Below are 12,239 nucleotides of genomic sequence, written 5' to 3'. Positions count from 1 at the left end.
GTAAGCTATTGCGATAGTCAAACATCAACTATAGAGACAGTTAATTTTGGCTATAGGGACAGTTATTTTAGGCTATTAGGACAATTATTATACTATAATTGTCCTAATAGCCTAAAATAATTGTCCCTATAGCCGATATTAAACTATTCAACAATACTATATTATGCTATTGCAATGATTTTATAAAGGTACCATAACACAAAATGTACATATATATTAATCATCAAGAGTACTAGTAACTATTAATTCCCAAAATGTTAACCAATAAGAAACCAAATATTTTTTGACCACACAAAAAAATTAAAACATACACAAGTTTTGAATGTTCAAAAATAAAAGATGTTTGAAACTTCGTATATATACTTGGTCAAATGTGTTCAATCTCAATCAAAACATACACAAGTTTTTCCAACAACTAGTGTGACATGAAGCCAATGGATCGATCTCTTAGGTCAAGTATAGTTCATTAATTTCGTTCCCACCATTTTCTATGTCATGATCACCTACAACAATAAGAAAAACAAAATTAAAGTTGAACAACAAACTACACAACAAGAACAATAAAAGTTGGAAAAGATCAAATAGAACTCGATCGATAAAATCAAGGATATATGTGTATCTACAAATCTAGCCTGTCCAACTTAAAAATAAGTGTCTCTTGGTTCACCCTATTCTTGTATAAGAATTCACTGTGATGAAAAAGGTCCTATATACTTGCTCTATTAATTGCATGATATTCTTGGGTAGAACATACATTTGAGCTTAATATGTTTCCATTCCAAATACCACTGATTTGATAAGATACAACCTCCCTACATAAGTGAGTAATTTAGAAGTCCAACACCTTATTCTTTCAGTTATTCTATTCACCATAGCATGCATTGACCAATGGTTAGCCTTTTAGAGGAAAGAGGTGCTCCTAGATATTTGAAAGGGAGGGATCCTTCACTAAAACCCAAGGTCCTTAAGATCTGTGGATTTATATGTGATTTAACCCCTGAGAAGTAAATTGAGATCTTCTCACAACTTGCCTACAAACCAGATGCTCTACAGAACTTCTCAAAGGATTGCTTAACAAGTAACACTAACTTTTACTTAGCTTACAAAATACTAAAAGGTCATCCACAAAACAAATATGCTTCAAGTTTAATTATGTGTATCTTCGATGAAACTAGAAGTATGGGTTCCTTGTGACAACTGATAACTCTCTATTTAAGTATTCCATGGCTATGATAGAAAAAGGTGACATCATATCACCCTACATTATGACTCTCTTTCCTTCAAAAGTTTTAGTGAGTTGTCCATTAATCGCCAAGGAATAGGAAATTGATGACACATACTCCTTTACCTAATTTATGAATTTTACAGGGTAACCTAACTCTGAAAGTACAACCCTTAAGAATTCTGGTGGTTTCAATGGCGGAAAAGGAGGCAAAGGCCGTGGTAGGAATACAAATACAATTATAAAAACCACCTTCATTATTTTTACAATCATCTTAAGAAATAGAAGCTTCAGTTTAACGTTGCTATCAATGGTTATTATTTCAAGGGAAAAAAAGAGATTGTCTGTCCTCTATAATAGTCAACAAACCATACACTATACTTCTCTTCCTGCAACGTTTCACCAAGGGATCTCTAACATTAACAGTGAATAAGGAAACATAAGAATCATTTAAATTTGGACAACTTTTGTAGGGGAAAGAAAAAAAACAATACCCTAATATATAACACACAGTTACCTACCACAAATAACCATCCAATACAGGCCAACAACAACAACAATATCAGCCACTACATGAACTGGAGTACAATTCAGAATTTCAAACACTAACCTTGACTTTTTTGACTGGATGCTAGTGTAGAAGTCGATTCTGTTGGTGAAGGAATAGATAATTCTGATAGTATCTTAGAATCAATTATTCCTTTATTCTAAAGTTGAGCAATTACATCTACAACAACTTTTTGTGGAATGTTTCTCTTTTGCTCCTCGATTTGATCCTCCATTTTTTGCATTCTTTCTTGTATTTGTTGCACAACATCATTTGTGGAATTTAAAGTTTGTCCAGAGATGCCATTTAATCTTTTCAAAGAAGTCTTTGTAACCCCCCCTCCTAAGCAGTCTTACACATCCTAGATGTTCAATACCCATGACGGCTGAAAATACATCAACGGGTTGTTCATTTGCTCCCTGTTGTGTTTCTATTTCCTTTATTTGAGCCTAATAATAATATTCAAAATCACATTCAATTAATTAAAAATTAAGAACTGATCATTTATGTCAATATAAACTTGAAAAAGATAAGTTTCATACAATTTTACCAGTGATGTCCTCATTAGACAACTTGTATGTACGATTAGGTTTTCTTGCTCTTGTGACCACAAACATCTCCTTTAGAGACAAAGTTTCCCCCTTCTCATTTTTCTATTCATATGATATTTAGTGAATATCAATAACTATTTAAATGAATACTTATAACTAAATAATGAATAAGAGAACACACCAATTTATTGTGAACTAAAGCAAAACTCTTCTTCCAGTAGTGTGTAGATTCATCAGCTTCTTTCGATTCTTAGTATTGATTTTGGACATTTTCTGAAAAATGAATCAGTAATGTTAACTATAGTAATAAAGGACTCCATCTATAGAACTAATAGTAATATGATCACAAATGGTGAAATACGTTTTACCTAGAATTTTTCGGACTTCCAATACACGAGGAGTTCTTTAAAATTGACATTCTGGAACACTATTGGGCTTTTTCTTCAATCGAACAACATCATCATCATATTGATCGTAATAATCTATCTTCAAATTATTTCTATGCTTTCTCTAAGATTCTCGAATTCTTTCCAAAATCCAATGTTTTGTACCATCAAGAATATCATATTTTACCTACACGTTGGTTCTATTCAAATAGAAATAATAATATGTATCTTTATATTCAAATGTCAACAACAACACAAAAAAAAAAGAAGATAAAGCTAGAAAATGTAGCCACCACATTCATAGACACAAAACCACTTAACTAAAAATATATCAAATATTCATAACACAAACCTAGGTATACTCCCATAAACTCCTGTTTGGTATCCATATGCCTCCAATTAAATCTATCTAATGGGAAAAGTGTTGCTTTCCTTTCTAATGTGCCTAAGAAGGTTCCCAAATCAGTTATAACTTCATCCGTGGGACCAAAAGGTTGGTTGTTCTGGTTTAATGTGATCAATTTTTTCTTTTGCCAGCCATGTACCTTGTGCATTTGTGTTTTGCATCTTGTTTTTCTAGTTAAAGGCCCTTCATCTATAAGAAAATAGAAGAAATTAGAGGTCATGAATGAATTCAATAAATTTCTAAGCTATATATTACCTTGCGCTTCAAAATGTTCAGTTGTTGTAGGAGTGACTGAATCTGTCATTTGGACCTGATCCTCTACATGTTGCTTATCTTCTGCATGCTACTCCTCTACAACAAGGTGCTCTACTGCTGACTATTCAGTTTGTCTAGATGGTGGTACTGGTGGTGCTATTGTGGTGCTCTTGTTCAATTAACTTTAGAAGATTCCCTTTCTCCGATCGTGTAGCTTGAACAATTTCCTTTGTTGTCAGCATACGTCACTTTCTATTTGCCATGGCTGATACTGATCCAGGTTTACTAAATGTCCTATTCCCTACTCTTTTATTACTTTTTGAAGGTTCTTGTTGATTCATTTTTATACAAACCTGTATAAATTTAAGACGAAACAAGAAAAATTGATGAACATATAAGACAACCAAAACTGAATAAGCTAAAAGGATATCTAAAATATGTAACTGTAATCATCCATATTTCAATAGACATTATGAATGGACCATCAAATGAAAAAGAATCAAAATAAGCAAATAATGTAGGAGGAAAAAGAACATAAGGTAGCCTTATGTTCTTTAGCAAGCTTACTACAGCCCCAATGCAGAGTATTGCTTGATATTTCTGTGACTTTCCAAGATGTTGTGTAGCCATGCCAATTTCAAAATAGGTAGGAACTCATACAACCAACATTTTGAGAACAAAACTAGATGATTCCATGAAATGAAAGTGTCACTATCCCATTGTAGATCTTTATGCTCTCATTTTGCTTTATCATGCCAAAGGGATCTGCATCTACCTCGTAGGCACATATCTTAATTATTTAGCAAAAAAGAGGTCTAATAAAAAACAAATTGTTTTTTCTAATTAATGGATTTATATCTAAAGACTGTAGAAGTGCCTCATTGGAACATAAAAGCCAGCCTGGCTGTCACATCCATTAGCTACTCATCAAATCAGAACTTGAAGAAAAAAATATCATGGAATGCGTCTGTTGAGCGAAAGAAGCAGCAGTTCAATAAGCAAGTATACTAAGAGAAAGGTAAGAATGGGAGTATAGTTAGTCTTAATCGACCCCACACAAGCATGAAATCATTTTAAGAATGAATACCACATTTTTGCAAAACAACAACAACTTATTTAGTAATTAGATATAATATATTAAGTTTAGACACCTAGTCTGCTAACCAAATAACTGTTGAATAATTTAAGCCCTATGTTAAAAAAAACATAATCAAAGTGCATAAGAAATCAACCAGATTTGTACCATATTACTATTCAAATCTATGTTTATAAGCTTATAATTAGGAGCCAACACAATTCATATTTGGAATAACTAATGTTATTCATGATATATTAGATTATGATGCACACATTTTTTTCTGGATAGTACAATTTTTGAATGTTCACTTAACTTGTGGACATGATGCACATTTTGAACATTGGAACAGAACAGAAGCTAGGGCAAGATGTCATCTTCAGGGTCTGTTGATGTTGCAGTTGCCAGAGCAGTTGTAGAAATGAGAATTTTAGGTAAACAGAAACACATTTTCTAAAATCAAGGTGGGTAATGACCGGACCTTCTAAAATGATAATTGGATAGGGAAAATACCCCTGAAGCAAGCTTACCATGTACTAAATTCATTATGTCAACAACAATATGCCACTATGGCTAAAATGTAGATTAGACAAGCTTGGAATTTATAGCTACGAAGAAACTTGGATGATTGGGAGCTGGAAATTATAACCTCTTTCCCCAAAACTATGACAGAGTTAAACAATTTAAATATAGAGAGGGACAAACAGTCATGGTAGGCGGATAGATAGCACTGGTATGTTCTTAGTAGTAAATCATATAAGGAATTGAATATGCACCTGCAAAGAAAATAGAAACACCAATGGAAAACAGAATCATGTCACGGTTTGTAATTTTAGCAAAACCAAGCTGTACAAAAATTCTCAAAATCACCAAGATTGGTCTACAATCTCTATACAAAAGAAGAGTACATAAGAAGAACTATTCCATAATAGAATAATGTAGTTCGCCATTGGTAGTTATAGAGATGAAAATACCCAAATCTTTAAAGAAAAAAAAATCAACAAATGACTCATTCTAAATCCAAAAAATGAAGACTTTACTATTTTGTTCCAAATCTTATTTCTATTGAGTGCTCAATTCCTACATGCACAAAGATATTTAAGAAAATGACAGACAACTGACAATATCAACAATAACAACAATAATACCTCAAACACAAACCAATTCGAATTAGATAGATATGAAAACCAGTTATATTAAGTGTATGCTTCTCCAAAAAGTGCTTTTGGAGGAAAGCTACTTTATTTAGCTTCTCCAAAAACAACTTCTTCTGTTCTCTACTCTTAAAAGCACTTACAAAAAGAACAAGTTATCAAGTATTAATCAAAGAGATTAAGATAGAGAAGGACAGTGAGATTAGAACCTGAACTTTTCCTGGGGCAATTTGAAGTTATAGATTGCTTATAATAATGTAGAAAGATGAATATTGAAATTGAAGAAGAAGTAAAAAGACATAGCAACACAAGTAATCCCAAAACAATAAAGAGAGATGTTCTATAGTAAATTTTAGTAGATTTTAACATAAAATACAGTATCAATGTAAGATCCACACAAGTTGCGGGATGAGATCAGGAATCGTCTTTACTTTCTAGCCCAGTCATTAAGAAAACTGAAGCTCCATATGGACCGGGTATCATCTTGGCTAGAAAAGTATAAAATGTGCTCTGGTTCCTTATTCAACTTTATAAAAATAAAGATTTCCTGTAGATGTGACCTAAAATTGTTTCTTTAGTTAGCCTTGAATTAAAAACATAGCTAGGTCCCTAAAATATGGATATTTCTTATCATCTTTAAAGTAACAGCTTGTGATATATCAATACAATATGTCTCGGCTACTTAATAATTATATAAAATAAATTCTAATCCCATAAGTTTAGAAGTTGGCTCTCAAAAAAATCCTTGTTAGTACTATCCTCCGGATCTCTCTCTTGGCTTCTCTTGGTGATCGGATTTTGCGAGATGGAGACAGTATGGTTGGATATTAAGGGAATCACTTTAATGGATGAAAAGGAACTTCCCACAAAGAAATGTAAATAGACTGACATATGCTAACTAACGTACGCATTCTTCAAAGTCCATGTCATGGCTAATTAACAAATATCTGAGTCCACTCTACAATATAAAAAATAATCTACGTCAATATTTTATATAAAACTGTGATAGTTTAATCCCCATCTTATACCCTGTATATTCCCATCAATTGTGGTCTGGGGAGGGTAAGTGTACGTAGTTCATACTACTACCTCGGAGTCATAGGTGAGACTGAGTAAACCGCCATACACAGACAAGATACTTAGCCAAGATAACTGTGATAGTGTAGTGCTTCTTTTTGAAGATCACAATAATTATATTTTTATATCATCCATACAGATTCAATTCAATGGTAGGGGAGATCTAGGTCATTTTACTAGCCTTTCAGAATTTTGAGGGTACATAAAACAAAGCCTATAGAAAAGGTTTATATGTACAAGATAGTTGTGGAAGGAACTTGATCACAGGATTCAATCTTCTAGTATGGCATATGCAAACTAGCTTAGTAACTCTTAGATTCATAAAGGGCTGGCATTAATCTGATAGCGTGTCTATTTGTTTGATTTTAATAAGAGGTCAATTTGGTTAATGAAAGAAAATTTCCCTCGAGATAAATAGATTAAAAAAATTCATGAAAGTCATAAAGCTGAGAGTAGGTAAAATGCAATACACGGCTCAAAAAGAGATTCCACAAAACAGAAAGGTGATTCTACAGTTGGATGGTCCTGTTAGTATTTCCCAGAAAATGAAAGTTAGAAATTAACATACTGCGATAGTTATAACCGTCGCTATAGAGTATCTACAGTGACGGTTATACAACAGTCACTATAGAATCATTACCGTAGCCCTTATTTTCAGTAGTGCTTTCACAATAATAGCAATAGAAAGAGGAAAATTACCAATTTCTAAAGCTGAAACACAGCTGAAAATGTGCTCTTTTCAACAATTAATCAAGGTGGAAAACTCAACCCCTGCCTTCACCCCGAAAAGTTGTCAAAAAATATTTAATTGGCCCACAAGAAAAGCAAAAAAAAGAAAGATAAGCAAGTACAATTCTCCTACATTATTAAAGACCTACCCATAATTCGAGGCAGACATGTGAATACCAAAAGTTCTAGTTTTATTGGCATTATAGATATCAAATTAATTTTTCAGGTGAGAACATGATAAACTAGAGAATTTTGCAAATTTGTAAATCAGGCTTTAATAAAGCAAAACAGAAAGGGTATCTGAGTGTTGAACAATCACCTATGATGTTTCGAGGCAGGTTGGTTGGTAACCTTTAACTACAACAAATTAGGTAGATAGGGTAGTAATCTTGAAGCCCCAATGTAGAGTATTTCTTGATACTTCTGTGACTTTCCAAGATGCTGTGCAGCCACGCCAATTTCAAAACAGCCAGGAACCCATATAACCTGCATTTTGAGAACAAAACTAGGATGACATGAAATAAAAGTATCATTATCCCTTAGAAGATATTTATGCTCTCATTTAGCTTTATCATGCCAAGGGGATATGCATCCATCTCGTAGGCATATAGAGAAGTGCAGATCTGGTTGAAATAGCCATGTAATCTGTAATAGCCAGCCAACCAACAGGATGTGCAAGTTGTAACTTCTTCATGTAATTCGTTGGCTTTTGGACTATTTTAGTCATTGTAATTTTAACTTAAAATAAGCTATTCCAAAGAGGCTCAAAGTCACTTAGATTCGCATACAACCACCACCAATATGTTCAATGGAGATAATGTCCTTCTGATTAATCATGCTCTACTTTCATCAAAGTATCCCGGTTACTTTGGAACAAACAACACTATGTGAAACTACACTAGATAAGCTTTCACAAATTTGGACGAAGAACCAATTCAAACATGAAAAGAAATATTTGAACCAAGATCATACAATCACAAAATAAATGCACACCCAAAGAATTGATACAAGAAGTAGACCTAGTAGACCTTCTCCACAAGAAATTTTTCTGTGATAATGTGAGGAACCTTGCTGGGCATTTACACAAGTCAACAACAACAACAAACCCAGTGTATTCCCACCTGGTGGGGTCTGGGGGGGGTAGGATATACGCAGTCCATACCTCTACCTCTGAAGAAGTAGAAAGGCTGTTTCCGATAGACCCCCGGCTCAAGACACGCGGTACCACACAAACACATAGTAAAGCACAGCACAAGGTTACAAGATTACATAACATAAATACGGCACCAATAAGTAATCTAAAACAAAGGAAAACACACAGATTCATAATAAAACATGGGACACGGACTCCTAACAGGAATAAACCCCCACCACGTAATTCCCTACACTAGCGACTCAGGCTGGCCCTAGTCCTCTGCCCTGATTCGCGTCCTCCAGACCTTCCTATCTAGGGTCATGTCCTCGGTGAGCTGTAACTGCTCCATGTCTCGCCTAATCACCTCACCCCAGTACTTCTTCAGCCTACCCCTACCCCGCTTAAAACCATCCAACGCTAGCCTCTCACACCTACGGACCGGGGCATCCATGCCCCTCCTCTTCACGTGTCCGAACCATCTCAATTGGGCTTCCCGCATCTTGCACTCCACTGGTGTCACACCAACCTTCTCCCGGATGTTCTCATTCCGAACTCTATCCCCTCTAGTCAGCCCATACATCCAGCGCAACATCCGCATTTCTGCCACCCTCATCTTTTGGATGTGGGAGTTCTTCACTGGCCAACACTCCGCTCCATACAACATGGCCGGACGGACTACCGCCCTGTAGAATTTGCCTTTAAGCTTAGGCGGCACCTTCTTATCACACAGCACCCCCGACGCGAGCTTCCACTTCATCCATCCCGCCCCAATACGGTGCGAGACATCCTCGTCAATCTCACCGTTACTCTGGATCACGGACCCGAGATACTTGAAACTCTCCCTCTTACCTACCTCCTGTGATTCCAGCTTCACTACTACCTCATTCTCCCGCCTCACGTCATTAAACTTGCATTCCACACACTCTGTCTTGCTTCTGCTCACCCTGAACCCTTTAGACTCAAGGGTTTGCCTCCACACCTCTAATTTGTCACTCACACCCCCTCGAGTCTCATCTATCAGAACTACATCGTCTGTAAAAAGCATACACCACGGCACCTCCCCTTGAATACACCGCGTCAACACATCCATCACCACTGCAAACAAAAAGGGACTAAGAGTAGATCCCTGATGCAACCCTGTTCGGACCGTGAAATGTTCTGAGTCTCCTCCCGCCGTCCTCACCTTAGTTTTCGCTCCATCATACATATCCTTGATTGCTCTGATATATGCCAGCGGTACTCCCCTCACCTCCAAGCATCTCCAAAGCACCTCCCTGGGGACTTTGTCGTAGGCCTTCTCCAGGTCGATAAACACCATGTGCAGGTCCTTCTTCCTCTCCCTATACTGTTCCACCAACCTCCGTACCAGGTGAATTGCCTTCGTCGTCGAGCGGCCAGGCATAAATCTAAACTGGTTTTCTGAAATAGACACTATCCGTCTCAGCCTCACCTCGACCACTCTCTCCCAGATCTTCATAGAGTGACTCAATAACTTAATCCCCCTATAGTTGTTGCAACTCTGGATGTCCCCCTTATTCTTATAGAGAGGTATCATGGTGCTCCACCTCCAAGCCTCGGGCATCTTTGCCGTCTTGAAGATTTCATTAAACAATCCCGTCAACCACCTAAGACCAGCCTCTCCAACGAACTTCCAAAACTCGACCGGTATCTCATCCGGCCCCGTCGCCCTACCCCTTCGCATTCTGCGAACAGCCTGTCTAACCTCTTCTACCTTAAAACGTCTACAATAGCTAAAATCCCGACACTCCTCTGAGTGCTCCAGTTCCCCTAACACAATAGCTCTATCCGCTTCGTCATTCAAGAGCCTATGAAAGTACGACTGCCATCTATGCTTAATGTGGCCGTCTTCCACCAACACTCTACCGTCCTCCCCCTTAATTCACCTCACCTGATCGAGGTCACGACCCTTCCTCTCCCTAGCCTTAGCGAGTCTAAACAACTTTTTCTCCCCTCCCTTCCCCTGTAACCCTGCATACAGGCTCTCAAAGGCGGCCGTCTTAGCTGCCGTGACTGCTGACTTAGCCTCCTTCCTCGCTAGCTTGTACTCTTTCCTGTTTACCCGCTTCTCCTCTTCGTCCTTACTCTCCACCAACTTGGCATACGCCTCTTTCTTGGTCCCCACTTTCTTCTCCACCTCTTCATTCCACCACCAATCCCCCTGATGGTGCCCGGCCCGGCCCCTAGAAACCCCCAACACCTCACTTGCATTCTCCCTGATGCACCTAGCCGCCCTATCCCACATACTATCCACGTCTCCCCTACACTCCCACACCCCCATTCCTGCCAACTTCTCCCCTATCTCCCACGCATTCACTGGCGTCAAGCCGCCCCACTTAATTCTAGGTCTACACTCCCTACTCCTCCTCTTTCTATTCTTCTTTATACCCAAATCCATAACCAAGAGCCTATGTTGGGTCGAAAGGTTCTCACTCGGGATGACCTTACAGTCCTTACACCACGCCCTATCCCTTTTCCTAAGCAACAAAAAGTCAATCTGGGTCCTGGCTACTGCGCTTCGAAAGGTGATCAGGTGCTCGTCCTTCTTCGGGAAGCCCGAGTTCACCACCACCAGCCCAAAGGACCTCGCAAACTCCAATAGGGTAGCCCCCTCCTCATTTCTCTCCCCAAAACCAAAACCACCATGCACATCACCAAAGCCTCCCGGTAGCGCCCCGATGTGCCCGTTGAAATCTCCTGCTACAACAATCTTCTCCGAGCTAGGCACGCCTCTCACCACCTCCTCCAAAGCCTCCCAAAACCGCATCTTCTCCTCCCCCTCCGATCCCACTTGCGGTGCATAGGCACTACACACGTTCAGGGTAAACCCCCGAATGACCAACTTAATAGTCATCAACCTATCGTTGATCCTCTTCACCTCTACTACCTGACCTCTAAGCTCTTTATCCACTAAGATGCCAACTCCATTCCTACGCCTCTCGCTCCCAGAGTACCACAGCTTGTAACCATCCACATCCCTAGCCTTAGACCCTACCCACTTGGTCTCCTGAACACACGCAATGTTGATCCTTCTCTTCCTAAGGGTCTTCACAAGCTCTATGGCCTTGCCCTGCAGGGTCCCTATATTCCAAGACCCAACCCTCAGCCTACCGTCACTACCCGCACGCCCTCCACTACTCCCCCCGCGGCCAAACCTTGGCCTCCCTCCCACTCCCGATCTTTCCTCATCCCCCGCCCCCACCACTGCCCCCCGCCCCAACCCCCTCGGACATGATCCTATCCACCTATTACTGCCCACAGCCACAACTAGGCGAAAGTATAAGAGAATATAAAGATAATATAAAGATATAAAGACATAAACGATGGTAATAGTAAAGCAGCAGCAAGTAATACAAGGCTCACACAAATTCAAAGAAATATTCCAGCAACCAAACTATACTCAATCACTAGTATAATACGAAGAATGAAAGAATGCAGAATGAAGAATGAAATAAGCAAAGGTTAGAAGTCACCAGATTTCACTTGTAGACCAAGCCGGCAACCAAGCCCCGCGTCGACCTGCTACCGGGGGATCGCTGCTGAGATGGATCTGCGGCTGCTGGCGATGGAGCGGCGGTTGCGGCTGAAGACCGAGCTTCGGCTATTGCACTGTTGTAACGGTGCCGGAGGAGGAGGGGTCTGGACAGAAGAGGGTGGGGGTGGGAGGGTGGGAGGGGTGGGGGG

General features: G+C 38.9%; 1 long non-coding RNA gene across 6 annotated transcripts in view; it reads right to left on the bottom strand.

The window, feature by feature from the left end:
• Positions 1–261: 261 nt before the first annotated feature.
• The window catches only part of LOC107845448, a 13,395-nt gene continuing 1,417 nt past the window's right edge, over positions 262–12,239 (bottom strand). The window contains exons 1-8 of one of the 6 annotated variants that reach the window (XR_001666863.2): positions 7,722–8,486; positions 3,368–3,720; positions 3,059–3,301; positions 2,689–2,893; positions 2,502–2,593; positions 2,312–2,422; positions 1,833–2,218; positions 262–503 (exon numbers count right to left, since the gene is read on the bottom strand). This is a non-coding gene — a long non-coding RNA (uncharacterized LOC107845448). Of the gene's footprint in view, positions 504–1,832; positions 2,219–2,311; positions 2,423–2,501; positions 2,594–2,688; positions 2,894–3,058; positions 3,721–7,721; positions 8,487–12,239 lie in introns of those variants that run through there. The other 5 variants (XR_001666861.2, XR_001666859.2, XR_001666858.2 and 2 more) reach the window with 5 other exon arrangements.

This window comes from Capsicum annuum, chromosome 10, assembly GCF_002878395.1.
Source record: "Capsicum annuum cultivar UCD-10X-F1 chromosome 10, UCD10Xv1.1, whole genome shotgun sequence".
Taxonomy (NCBI): Eukaryota; Viridiplantae; Streptophyta; class Magnoliopsida; order Solanales; family Solanaceae; genus Capsicum; species Capsicum annuum.
Note: the sequence above shows the minus strand (reverse complement) of the source record. Positions and strands in the feature narration are given on the sequence as shown.